Source organism: Mirounga leonina, unplaced genomic scaffold, assembly GCF_011800145.1.
Source record: "Mirounga leonina isolate KUSES-001 unplaced genomic scaffold, KU_Mleo_1.0 Mir_177, whole genome shotgun sequence".
NCBI classification, from domain to species: Eukaryota; Metazoa; Chordata; class Mammalia; order Carnivora; family Phocidae; genus Mirounga; species Mirounga leonina.
Window position 1 is genome coordinate 8040458 of NW_023270459.1, and position 14523 is coordinate 8054980.

A 14523-nucleotide genomic window follows, 5' to 3' on the forward strand; every position below is an offset into this window, starting at 1 on the left:
TTCCTTCCTTCCTTCCTTCCTTCCTTCCTTCCTTCCTTCCTTCCTTCCTTCCTTCCTTCCTTCCTTCCTTCCTTCCTCCTTTCTTTCCTTGCTTCCACAAAGAGCTGTCAAGCTTCAGCTGTGTACCCAAGCCATAAAAGGTGTTGCTAGAACAAAGATGAATGAAGCTTCCCTTAAGGAATTCGGGATCCAGTTGGCAAGAGAGAACAGGCACAGGAGGATATTTGCTGGATGAAATGTATGTGCCAAAGACCATGCCCAGGCCCAGTGGGCAGAGGTCACTCCCACTGGGCTCTAAGATGGGGTGTTGTTGTCTGAGGGCCGCACCTCTGGCCTCTGGGAAAATTCCTCTGCTGCTTCTGAGGACAGTGGAGGCAGGAGGTAACCACTACAGAAAATGCACAAATGGTGTTTGTTTACTTAAACCGTGAACTTAAACGTTCACAGAGGGCTACAAGTCACTTATAGTGCATTTAAGAAAAGGTGGCTGGGTTTTGGGAATGCAGTATATAGCCTGGAAAAGATGAGGCTCTAGGGAAGGCTGGAGGTGGAGCAGAAGCAGGGGTGGGGGAGCTGGGCACATCTTCCTACCGGGCTTCTAGGGTGTGATGGTTAATTTTATGTCAACTTGACTGGGTTAAGGGGTGTCCAGAGAGCTGGTAGAACATTCTTTCTGAGAGTCTGTGAGGGTGTCCCTGAAAGAAACTACCATCTGAACCAGTAGACTGAGTAAGGCAGATTGCCTTCCCCAACATGGGTGGGCATCATCCAATCCACTGAGCGTGAGAATAGAACAAAAAAGCAGAGGAAGGGCGAATTTGCTCTCTGAGCTGGGACAACCATCTTCTCTTGCCCTTGGACATTGATGCTTCTTTCTCAGGCTTTCGGACTCAGACCAGGACTTACATCATTGGTCCTCTGATTCCTCAGACCTTCAGACTCAAACTGAATTATACTATGGATTTTCCTGGTTCTCCAGCTTATAGACAGAAGACTCTATAACCATGTGAGACAAATCCCATAGTAAATCTTTATATATATATATATATATATATGTATTTTTTTTTCTATTGGTTCTATTTCTCTGGAGAAGCCTGACTAATACACATGGGAAGAGAAATTAACATTGACCTATGATGAATGGGTAGAAGCACAAGCTTATGTTCAAGAGAGAGAATTTGGAAGTCAGCAGACTTAGGATAAAATCCCAACCTGACTACTAACAGTGGGGTCTTTAGCAAACGGTCTCTCTGAGCCCCAGTTTCTTCATGCATAATATAATCCCTATCCCACAGGACTATTGATGTAATTGAAAGAAATAATATGTCAGAGGGTTTAGTCTAGCACCTGGAATGTCACGAGAATTCACTAAATGTTTTTATGAACAAACAGAAAATTCATCTTTATGTTAAGAAAACAAACACAAATACAAAAACAAAACAGAATAAAAAACACCGTCAACAGCCTAAATAGGAAACAGGTACTAAGTAGTGAGTTCTCCATTATTAGAAGTGATCAAGTAGACACTAGGTGGCAGGAACCTTTCTCTTTATATATGGTTTGAAGAATGTTACTATAGAACTTCAAGTTCCTTTTTAATTCCGAGCCTGCAGGATGCTTAGAAAAGAATCAGGTACCATACAAATGTAATCTGTGTGTGTGCATGCACATCTGTGCATGTGTATTAATACACAGGACAGGGGCACCTGGGTGGCTCAGATGGTTAGGCGTCTGCCTTAGGCTCGGGTCATGATCTCCAGGTCTTGGGATCGAGCCCCACGTCAGGCTTCCGGCTCGGCGGGGAGTCTGCTTCTCCCTCTCCCTCTGCCTCTCCCATTACTTGAGCTCTCTCTGTCTTTCTCTGTCTCTCAAATGAATGAAAAAAAAAAGTCTTAAAAAAATGTATTAAAGGGTGCCTGGGTGGCTCAGTTGTTAAGCGTCTGCCTTCAGCTCAGGTCATGATCCTAGGGTCCTGGGATCGAGCCCCGCATCGGGCTCCCTGCTCCGCGGGAAGCCTGCTTCTCCCTCTCCCACTCCCCCTGCTTATGTTCCCTCTCTTGCTGTGTCTCTCTCTGTCAAATAAATAAAATCTTTAAAAAAAAAATGTATTAAAAAAATCCATACAAGACAAACGATGGGATTTTTACCTATTATGATGATTTAAAAAATCAACGAATAAAAAAATGAATGAATAAATGAATGATTAAAATAATTTTAATTCACTTTAATTGTAAATTTAAATATCATGGACAGTCTCTGCTACCACCCCCACCCAATTCCCCAAACAAGCAGATGCTCTGCCACATCCTCATGAGCTCCAAAGAGGGGCTCTCACAACCGCAAAGGCTTGGGACCTCTTGGACACCCCAGCAGTGTCAGCAGGAGGGGGCACCATCCTGGAGATGGCAGCATGATCGGCCAGGAGGACATGTCCAGGCCTTCCCGGTCACTCTGTGGACATGTCTCTACATGTTGGTCCCTGAAGACAATTGGCCTGGACGCCATATTGGAATGTCTCGTGATATGCTACAAAGAAAGTAATTTAATTTTTAAAAAACTTTGGCTCTCCCAGTTCCCACTTCTTGAGCTCTTTGATGCCCTTGTCTCTTCCTTCCCTTCCATTTTATGTTTAATACTCCTTTATACAAGCCTACTTTCTTAATTTCAGAAACTCACTGATACTTATGTGTAATTTTTTGCACCAGGTGTTTGCATGTGCACAAAAGTAAAATCCTAGACCAAAGTCAATTCCAGTACTCAAATTTCTGGCTGACGGGGGGCGGTGGGGGATGATGTGTAAGGGAATCCACTGCGAGAGAAACAGATCAGGGTACTTTTTAAATGAAATTTCCCTGTGTAAGCATCTGTCTGCTTTGCTAACATGTAAAGATTTAAGTCTCCAAGAGACGGACAGGAGAAGAAACCACCTACGGGTTTTCACTCCATTGGTTGCATTTTATTCTGAAGTTTTAAGAAATGGTCCTTTAAGTCAATCTATAATTTGGTCTTGGATTCATTAATTAGCTTTCACCCACAAGACGCCATTCTGTAGCTTCCCTGGCCATGGAGCTGGGCTAGAAGAGCGTTGGCTGAATCCACTGACCACTAGCGTCCATCTGCCCAACCACCCTCTCCAGGCTCATCTTCTCCCCGAGCCTCCATGCCTCTCACCCCAAACTTGCCTTCAAAGGTGCTCTGTTCTGTCCCGTCCCACCTGGAAAGACACCATATGCTAAAGAAAGTGCTTCCTTCGTGTTTCATTATCTTTATTCCTTCCTTTTTGCCTTTTTGAAAAATGGGATCAAAGAGTGGGTTTCCAAGGAGGACTTTTGCCTAGATGCTCGTCTTTAAGCAAGTTAGCTAACATCCTGAACAGCGAAATGATGATAATAGTAAATAGCCTGGAGGACTTCCAGAAGATCAAGTGACACCGATGTGCTGGGAAGGCCCCAAATGTCCCCAAAATGCAAATGATGACAGTGCCTGTCTCCTCTTCTTCCTTTCTTCCTCCCATCCTTCTTTCCTTTCTTCCTGTCCGTCTTCTTGTGAAGAAGAGTTCATGGTGGAAACTCCAATAACAGCCAGAAAACAAGCCCGAGTGACCATTTTCCGGCCCCATAACTGATGAAGAGCCTGGACCCACGGCATTTCTTTCTATGAATGTGAGACATGCAACAGCTAGGAAGGGACCCAGGCCATTCTTATGCAGCCTCAGCACCTCCTGGCTCCTGGGCTGGTGGCTTCCTCCCCTGCCCCTCCCTGGGACCCCAGGAGCAACCAAGTCCCAGCAGCACAGCCTCATTCATGCCCCCGGGGGCTCCTGCTCAACACCAGGAGGGGACACCATGCATTATGAAAACCTCACCGTGAAGACTGACATGTATTTTACTTCTAGATGTTTAAATGGATTGATTCGTTCTGACAACATTTTCTTAAAGGCTTTTTTACCCTCCTAATGAATTTGAGCCTTTGTGAAAGGGATGTGATTGACAGAGCCACAGACTGACAGCTTCCAGCTTTTGCCGAGACTTAGGGTTTACGGCAGCCAGTCTGGGCCCAGGTGAGCAAGTGAGGGAAGGGAGGAGAAGAGCCGGGCCCTTTGCTTTCATTTCAGAAGATGGCCTGGATTACCTGGCAAAGGTCTGGGGCATTGTAACTTTTTCCTGTCTATGTTGCCCCGAAAAAATCGCTTCGGATTTTGTGATTTCAAGGAACATTTCTTGAGTCTCCAGGATTTGCCTGCTGGATGATGACAAGATGCAAAGTAAGTTGAAATGGTTCCTACCCTCAAGGAGCTCAGTCTCGCCAGGTCACTAACCAAGAGAACACCAGCTGCGGAGGAGGGTCCCCCTGCAGGGCAGCGGTCGCTGGGCTGAGACGGCACGGATGTGGGCTGCTCACGGGCAGCTGAGTCTTGAAAGAACGAAACCATGACGAGTGAACAGCAATAGCAGAGAACGGCACTTCACCCTCCTGTATGCCTTTGCCCGGGTGGGCCCCTCAAGTTCAGTGAGCACAGCTCCTCCAAGGGCGAGTTTTCTCTCATGGCTGGAGCGTCAGGTCTGTGGAGGAATGCCATAACGTCAGGGACTGAACGCTACCAGGTCAGAGTATCAGGGAAAGTCCTGGAAGGGCACGTTAAAATGTTTGGGACCCATAGTATAGCCAGTGGAGAGTTAGCAAGGCTTTCCAAGGAAGAGGGTGCCATATGTGAGCCCATGTTTAGAAAGACCTCTCTGCGGGGCACCTGGGTGACAGTCGTTAAGCGTCTGCCTTCGGCTCAGGTCATGATCCCAGGGTCCAGGGTCCCACATTGGGCTCCTTGTTCAGCGGGGAGCCTGCTTCTCCCTCTGCCGTTCCCTGCCACTCTGCCTACTTGTGATTCCTCTCTCTCTCTCTCTGTGTGGCAAATAAATAAATTAAATCTTTAAAAAAAAAAAAAGACCTCTCTGCTCGTGGCATGGAGGGCCGATTGGAGATGGGATAAATTAGAGACAGGGCTACCAAAGGCCCTTTGGGTGCCAGGAGTGGCTCTGTGGACTTGCAGTTTCCTAGTTTTGGGGTGCATGGTGAAAGGGAGAGCTCAGGGAAGATGCCCTAGCTCCTCTCTCCCATCAACCAGGCAGAAGTCAATGAGTTTGGTCATGACCATGTTGACCAAAGCATTGACAGAGCACCCAGGACACTCATCTCCCAGAAGCCTGAGTTGGTATTTAAGAGAGGGACTGGGGCTGACAATGATTCAGATTCTACTAAATAGTGGTTGAGTCAGTTATTCAGAATGGAACTACACTAATTCGTATCGGGCACACGGGGACAGACTGGTGGTTAGACTCTAGATTCACCACTTAACGCACCACCACCTCTACCTTCTGTTCTCAGGCCGTTTCGTCGTCCAGTTGTTTGACCAAGTGGACCAGTCATTCGCGTCTGCCCCGGGGTGACTCTGTATGGGAGTCACGTGGGTTTGCCACCTGCCCTCCTCGGAGTCCGGAACACACAGGTGTGGGGATGAAGGACTGTTCCCAGCCCTGGTGGTTTGCAGGCATCCTCAGCAAGAGGTCTGAGATACTCATCTATGAAAGGATCTGTTGCTTTCCGCATGTTTTGGGGTGACTTGTTTTGTTTGATCCAATGTATGAGATCATCCAGTGCCAGTTTTTAATTTATGACATTTAATGATGCATTTCATTTGCAGCAATTAAAAAAAAAGTAACTGACACACTGCCTTAGGTCAGCTCAGTTGACCAAATTGGTATTAAAAAATAAAAACTAAAAAAGAACTGGCAGGCACCCTCTCTGTGAGTCCTCCAAAGCCTTTTTGGAGTCAGCTCTGCTTACTCCTGCCAACCCCCAGTTGTCCCTTTCTTCCTGATCGATGAAGGCTTCTGCCACTTCATCATGGTTTAAGATAGGACAGGGCGAACAGCAACTCCAGCTCCACACTTCGTGCCTTCATGGGATTTCACCCAGAAATACAGGCATAAAAAGGCAGGAAGGGGCCAGAGACCCCTTCCACGTTCCCAGGAGGAATCTGAAGCAAGAGAAAATGGGTGGGAAGGTCCCTGCCAAAGTACCCGGATGGGAAAGTGGCCTTCAGAGGACTGCAAAGGAAACTCCACCAAGATCCCAGGTGGGTCATAGCCTGTCTCCCAGGCAATACTTCAGAGAGTGACATGACGGAGCCAGTAAATTACAGATTCTTCCAGGAATGGTGCCAGAGAACTTGACATTTCACATTCACTCACACACTGGCGGCTGTCACCATGGGTAACAAAATGCAGGCGCTACCTACGGCTCAATAGGTAGCCCGTCCCCCGGAATTTAGAAGAACCCATCTCACTCCCTGACAGCCCAATGGCCAGGGATGGGCCTTCAGCTGCAGGGCTGATGAGACGTTACAACGTTACTGCACGCATGTAACAGGAACTGTGTTTTGTGAGCGTGCAAGGTGGGCTCAGCATAAAAACTAGAAAGCAGACGGCTTTGGGCCATATAGGTTTGGCTCCAGGTATTTTCACATTCCTCTGTGTGAGTTCTCTCATTATTTTAAAATAAGGCATTGTCGTTGTGGATAATGTAGAAAATTCAAATGGAAGAGACAAGGAAAAATTTGCAGGCATCTATAACCCCCTACCCAAATATAATTATTTTTTTGTAATAAAACCTTTGATATAAAGGTTTTATAACTATATATATATATAAAAACACACATATATATGTGGTAGGAGATAATATAATATATGTAATTAACAAATGTACAATATAATGTAGTGTAATACTTCATACACACACACACCCCCACACACATCTTCTAAAATCAGTGACACCACCGGTCATAAGAAATAGCAGATCTTCTTTGTTTAGAGAGGGGGTGGCAATATAGTAAATGAACAGAAAGATGTTTTTCATTCAACAATGAAATTTTTGTTTAGCCATTCAATTTCATTCTGGCTTATTCTTCTAGATAGCAACTAAAGTTATCAAAGTTTGAATCTACGCTTTCTTCATGTTCAATTTCTCTTGGCCCTGAGTGGTAATGCCCAGCTTCATGGGAATGCTCCTTTTTCAAAACCCACATTGGCAGTCTTGATTCTGATATCTTCGAACACTTTTATGACTGACTGTTTATATCTGAAGCACAGCAACAGTTAATAGGGTTTCGTCTGCATTTCCTACTTGTTGGAACTTTTAAACTTTTTCCCCCTGAATTCAGACATGCATTCTTTGAAGGCAAGGGTCTTCTCTTGAAAGTCACTGGAAGCTTTCAGCAGATAGATGTTTAGTGCTGAGAAAGTCATTCCTGCATTAGACAATGGGACTTCTTGCAACCATGAAATGCCTTTGCCTATCACTAGGGACCTGGCGGTTTCCACCACTGTTAATTGCATTGTCAGGCGTGTGACCCTCAGTCTTCTTTGTCCACATTAACATATTGGTTTTATCCTTAATCATGGCACCATCTTCCTAAAGACATTTCAATGGGCAACAGGAGTCCAAATTTAAGTTAGCATTCTCTTTGCAACGCTGCCTCAAGGCTAATGACTCTCAGCAGAGGTAAGATGTGGACAAACAGGTACACTTCCACCCTATGGAGCTAGGTTTGCCTAGGCATGGATAATGACAACAGTGCCCCACGGTACTCCCCGAGAGTCAGCCAGTTGCTCTTAAGACATGAGTCGGAGGACTCGTGTTTGGATCCTGGCTCGCCCCTTGCCGGCCCAGGGCCTTTGGCAGCTGTCGACACCCATTTATGGAGACTCTATGAGGATGACATGAGCAAAATCACGAGGGCTTGGCCTGGAGCCTGCGTATTGCTCAGGCTCACTGAGCACTTCTTCCTCATCCTCCACCACCGCCTCGGCAGCCACCACCGCCACCGGCAATCATTTCATTAGGTGCCTACCATGTGCCATTCTTTGTTCCAAGTGTTTTACCCTGTATTAACTAATGAGATCTTCACTCCTGTCTGACAAGGTAGGTACTGTCGTATTATCCGTGATGAAACCAAGGCATGGTAGAGGCAAGTAATTTAGCCCGTATTCCTTAGGGAGTAAGTAGTGAAGCCAGGATTTAACTGGCTTAGAGCCCTAAGTACGATGCATAGTTTACCTATGTAGAATGTGTGTATTTACATAAATCTGCATTCTATATGCTTATGCATTACACATCCCCCTTCTCCTCCCCCAAGTCGCCCCATGTCACTCTAGCACATTCTCGGTCATGGCAGCCGCGACCAGCCTACTGTGTGTAAACAAATGACACTTCTTAGCTGCTTCCTTATTGTTGGGTGCTTAGCTCATTTGCAATGTTTCAGTATTAGAACTAATGCTCTGGCAAAATCTCGGTGGCCAAATCTTAACACACATCTATGATTATTTTCTTAGCGCAAAGTGCTAGAAGTGGTATTGGTGGGTCGGGTGACCATCCACCCTGGTGTAAGTAGGACTGAGGAGTTTTCTGGGAAATGGGGACTTCCAGTGTTAATCTGGGACCGTCCTGGGCAAGCCGGAATGGTTGGGTAACAAGACATTTTTGTATCTATGTTATTTGCTAAGATGTTCTGACGCCTGTAGCCTTCTTTCCATTGGGTTGATGGTTTGCTATAAAAATGAGGAAGAGGAGAGATTCTGTTCAGATGGCCTTTGGAGAGTGGTCCCAGCCATGTCCATGCAGTTACCATGGTGACTATGGATGTCAGGAGCCGTTGACTAGAGGCCCGAAGAGAGGACACAATGAGTCACAGGGCCCAGTGAATACAATACAAGGGGGGCCTGGACACCAAGACACATAGTGTCAAAGGAATTGGGACCAGAAGAGAGCAGGGGCAACATTATGGCCAATTAGTGAAGCCAGACCCACGTGGCCAAGGACCAGCTGATGTCAAGACCTGTGTCGATTTTTGAAGCCAATGCAGTAGACTTGTTCATGCTGGACCCCTCTTCCTCAGTTCAGTCTAACAGACATCCCCCGAGCACCTCCTCTATGCCTAGCACCCCATTGCTTGTTGGAGATGGAGGGGAAAGTAAGTGTCTCTGAAGAGATCTTTTTCAGGATCCATGGTGCCCCTCCTCACAAGACATCCAGATCCTCCCCTTATCTTCATTTAGTCACTCATTAAGCAAATATTTACTGGTACCCTGCATAAGGCAGTTTCGTGGGATTTATCGGCTGCCTCTTTCCCTGGCTAAAAACATTCTTAGGAAAAAAAAAATCTGATCTCTGTTCTGGTGAATAAACCCTTTTGAACTTAATATCACTTTTAAATATCTCACCTTAAAACATACCTCTCCTTGTTAAAGGGGCTTCAGAATCAGGCAGCAGGTAGGGGAAGTCCAGGGAGATGAAGCAATCAAAGATCATACCAAGAACATTATTTCCAAAGAACAAATTTCTGATCCTACGATTACAGGAAAGACATTTTATTCTGATGGAAGCTACTATTTATTGAGCATCCATCATGATCCAGGCAGTGTGCATAAAGCTGTTCTGTTTCAGAAAAGCAGTTGTAGAAATACCTGATTTCAGTAAGCTCTACAAGATAAGTATGAATACATCAATTTCTATAGAGTAGGGGGATGAAGGCCCCTCAGACCCCCACCGTAAGGTGATTGCAGTTCAGCCTCAAGGGACTGGTTTAATTTGGCAAATAGCCTTCCTGACTTCCTTCCTCAGGTATCATCCGCCCCGAGACCAGGGGACTCTGGTTGCCATTTTGCTTTTCTCTGGCTACCAGGAGCCAGTCCAATAGTCCATCTCATCTTGGCCCCAAAGAGCACAGAGGTCCCTTCCTTATTACAACTTGTCTAGTGCATGGCAAATCTCAGGGTTGGATTCCCCACCTCCCACCCCAGAGGGCTGGACTCTGGGCAGAGACTTGGGAAATCCCAGTTTCTCCATCCTCATGGGATGGACTCTGCCCTCTTGGGGAACACTGAGTGTCACTCACTTGAGCTCTCTGTTGGCCCTTGAGGATGTGGCTTTGTTACAGTCAGGTCATAATCAAAAGTAGCTCCTAGGATCCATGTGCAGACACTCCAAGGAGAGCTGTATACACTGCATCATACCCATCTGCATTCCCAACACCCTACACCTTTGACTTCAAGTCCACACCAAGCCCCAGCTCATGCCAGGTACTGAGTGGGCCTCCTACAGAGGGTTGCCTGCCTGTGCCTGCCTTCAGAGATGTTAGAGGCCATCTCCTGCCAGGCACTGAGGTCAGAACCCCGAGGGTGGTAGGACCTCTCAATGCAGCAGCAGGTGCTGGAGCCCCTGCACGAGGTGTAGAGCTGAGTGCTGCTGCCAAGCTTTGAGCAGGGGGCTACTGACAACAAGCCTGCCCCCCGGCGTCAACTCCCCCACTGTCCCGAGAAGTCAGGAAATCATGGCGACCCGGTAGGTCGTCCCGAATATCGTTGAGATCTTACTGTATGCCACCTTCTGTTAGTGCTTGCTTATCATCCCTAAGGGGTAGAAAACATTATCCTGTCTTCGGCAGGGAACCGAGACTTACAGAGTTAAAGTCACTTGTTCAGGGTCTCGTGGCCAATCAGGGACAGATCTGAGGACGCCAAACCCAGGTGTGTGACCAGCGCACTCTCCTGCCTTTCTTCGACTTAGCGCCAGGCCCCGCAAAGCCCGGCTAATGGCAGAGATCTCAAATCACTTAATTGTGTGTGTGTGTGTTAGAATGAGCTATAAATGGCTGGCATTTGAAAATCAAAATCGACATCATCGAAGTATAAAAATAATGAGGTGGGTGGTAAGCGGCACATTGGCGTGTGTGAGCAATTTGCACAACGGAGAAACGGGGGCCATTTAGAGCCAACAAAGAAATGGCTTCTCTGTAGTCACAGATAAAACGCGATCTCCGGTGTTAGGGGAAGGCAGCTTTTAAGCAGTTATGCTCATTGTCAAGCTTTCTTTTGGAGTATGGCAAATAAGTTTTCCTTTAACGGGAGACTTTCTGACACAAAGGAGAGACAGTGAATACAATGAGCTTGGCATTGTGGCGCAAATGATCTCCTCCGGGGCACCGTCCTGGGTGCAAGGCGCGTGTTCTCCGTCTGCACATTTCCCTGGGTTGGGTAGGGCCTTTTATGGAGCGGGGTCTCCAAGGCTGACCATCGAGGCGGCTTATTATCTCCAAGAAGCACATGATGTGTTACACCAAGTGACTGCATTACAGCAAGCCCCTAAATTGTATTTGGACAAAGAATAATTGAACGCTGGACAGAGTAACAAATATCCCGGTCAAGTTTGCTTCATGGGTTTATCGTGTTGTATTAACATGATAGAAATATGAATACTTAAATCTTATCTCAGGTATAGTTTATAACTGCATTAATCATTTCCTGTATTATATATTTTTCATGTCAGTAAGATTGTGAGGGAAAGATTCAATTTTCACAGCACAGTCGGAGAGTGTGTTTTAGATAAGTAGGAGGCCCAGGATTAAACCACAGCAACATGGCTTTTTCCACGGCAGACCCTATAAAGGAGAGGTTAGCATATATCAAGCAATATTAAGGAGGAGCCTTTCGGCTTTGGAAAAATAAATCACCAAGTCATCCGATGCCATCGCCGTGTTTGCCCGGATCAGATAAACACTTACAGACTTCTGACTTCTGTGTGATATTTCCAAACCAGGCTGGGGAGCCTGCTGCCCCGTCCTTCCCCGGGGTGACTGCTGACTTCCAGCGCGTGTCCGGGCAGGTGTGCAGGGCCAGGCAAGCGCCCAGGTGGCCGCAGTGGCATTTTTGACGTGGTGCTGGGAAAAGTCAGCACTGTGACACGTGCCTTCCTTCTGAAGTGAATGGTTCTTCCAGAAAAGCAGTTCTTGTTAGAGCATGTTGCGGGGCTATTGCCTCCAGAACTTCGGAGTGTGTTTGCCCAGACAGCCGGGTGGGGAGGGGCCTGTCCTGTCCCCTCTCCAAGTGACAGAGGTGTCCTTGAGAGCTGTGTCAGCATCACATCAAATCGCGACAGATATTCTTGCTGGGGAGCAGACATGCTTCCAAATCGCCGCCTTCAGTCCGTTCCGAGGAGGGGCCACGATGGAAGAACTTCGCTTTTTTATGTAAACTTCCCGAAATGTCAGTGCTCCCCCAGCTGCCGGCGACCTCTTTCTAAAAACCCTATCAGAGGCTCGTCCTGGTTGTTTGTGTCCTTTAAGCCTTTGTGTTTGCCCAGCAAAGTGAAACAGAGGTCACGACACAGAATAACTTTTTCTCAAAGTTTGGGGGGAAAAAAATCAAAACAGCAGGCCATAGAATAGAAAGGTGAGACGCAAAGACACAAATCACTTCCCAGTCACAAAAATTGCCAAAAAATAGCAGCTCGCAGCTGTGCACAGCGGGGACAGAAAACATTAAACACATGTTAAATAACAAATAGGAGACTTAAATATAGCTAAAAATGGACCTTATTCTGAATAAATCATGCAAGCTGCATCTTAACCGTCCTGAGAAATGTAATGGATCATGTGAAATCTGCCAAATTTGTATTTAAAAAAAAAATCAATAGCGTGTGCCTCTGCTTTTAAAATGACACGATGCTCGGTTCAGGGAAGATGCTCTGTGCTTCCGCTGCCCCCCCATGCCCCCCGCCGCCCATATGACTACAGCTGGATTTAAGAAATTTCACTTTAGTTAAAGACAAGCAAGACATGCATTTGAATAAGTCTATTTTTTTTTTGGTGGATAAAAACTATTTAACATTCACTTTGCACTGCCTTAGCATTTCACAAGATTGTTCCCTCTTTCTTTTGAACATGTAAAGGAGTTGGCTCATCTATTCTGAACCGTTTTTTTTTTTTTTTTAAACCACAGAAGTTCATTTCTCCGATACTTCTCATCCATTTTTAGCCTCTACTAAGACATAGCCATTGCCACACGGGCAAAAAGGTTTTTCTCCCCTCTCTTTCACTGTCTGCAGGAGGGGGGCATTCGCCTTTTATGACGATAAGGCAAAATAAATCTCCAGGCAGAGTATTCAAATCAATCCTGCTGGCAAGTCTCCTTCTCTTGAAATGTTTGCTGCCTATATATTTCTGTCTTCAGATTATTTTCAAGTCCTTTGGCTTGCCTTCAGCACTTAGGGCCATATTTTGGTGTATCCCATGTGTGTCTCTCTTTGGAGATTAATGTACCTCTAATAACGGGAGTGTGAATGGATGAAAGACTCCTTAACTTTGCCTTGATTTTGTCATGGTGGCACATTTTTGCTCCAACCTACACACACACGCGCACACACACACACGTGCGTGTGCATGCACACACACGCACATGTATGTGCTCACACATGCACACACTTGTACACTCTTTAGTATGACAGTCTGTTTCTTGATGGAAAGGTAGTCTGTGGTCCTGTGCTTTCCATAGCAGTAGAATTCCATTGTTTCTATATTTTTTTGTCATCAGTAATTAGTTGCCAAGGAGTTCAAAGTGAGGGGCTGGGGGTACATCCAGGGGGAAGCTGGGTGAGAATGGGAGAAGCCAGCCCTAACACTGGGCTTTGTGCCTTGCATTCTCTCCCAGGGTTCTATTTTCATTCAGAATATTCATAATACTCTCCTAGCATGAGCAGCAGATACGTGGCTTTGAGGGCAAAAATGTGTGTGTGTGTGTGTGTGTTAAGAAGAGAAGCAGACGGGAAAAATCTAAAAAACAAGGAGCAAGTAGAGCCCTAACGGGGAGCCTCTGTGAGCATGCTTCGCATACCTCAGAGGCTCCTCTCTGCCCCAGCGTCCTCCTTTGGCTTGTACATAGAGCGTTTCCCCGGAGCAGAGCCGTGCTCAGATGGGGGCTCTCCAAAGTCAGTAAATGCTCTAATGTACTGAGAAGTCATAAATATGGAATACACTGCACCGCTGTTTCCATTTCCTGTATTTCAAGGATATGGGTGAAATTACAGATGGTAGAACAAGTAGTGATTAAAAAAAAAAAAAGGGAGGAAGAAAGGAATTCTGGTAAAAAAAAAAAAAGAGGGGGGGAAGAAACAGAAAAGGGATGGGAAGGGCAAAGAGAGAAAAGGGAGGGTGGGAGGGAAGGAGGAAGGGAGGGAGGTTTAGAACTCATTTAGCACCTAGTTGCCCCAGAAACATTGTTTCCAGGAGAAGGACCAGCGGATGAGCCCCACCTTCCCATTGACAGGAGGAAGGAGAGGACATGGGTTTATCTGGGCGGTGATATTACCTCCTCAGAGAAAGGTCTGGTCTTCCATGGCTGTGGGAAATCAATTAGGTTTGTTCCTTTGGCAACCTTCCCCCACAAAGAAAATTCCCAAGCTGCCAACCACCCCTCACATGTTCCCCAAAGGCAAATTGTTTTTGAATTTTCCAGTGGAGGATTAGCTCAAGAGGCAGCAGCAGAAAACTATTATGTGCAAGGTTGGTGGCCCACCTCAGCATAGCCCTATTTTGAGAACATTAAAAAAGAGAAAGACAGAAGAAAGAAAAAGAAAGAAAGAAAGAAAGAAAGAAAGAAAGAAAGAAAGAAAGAAAGAAAGAAAGAAAGAAAGAAA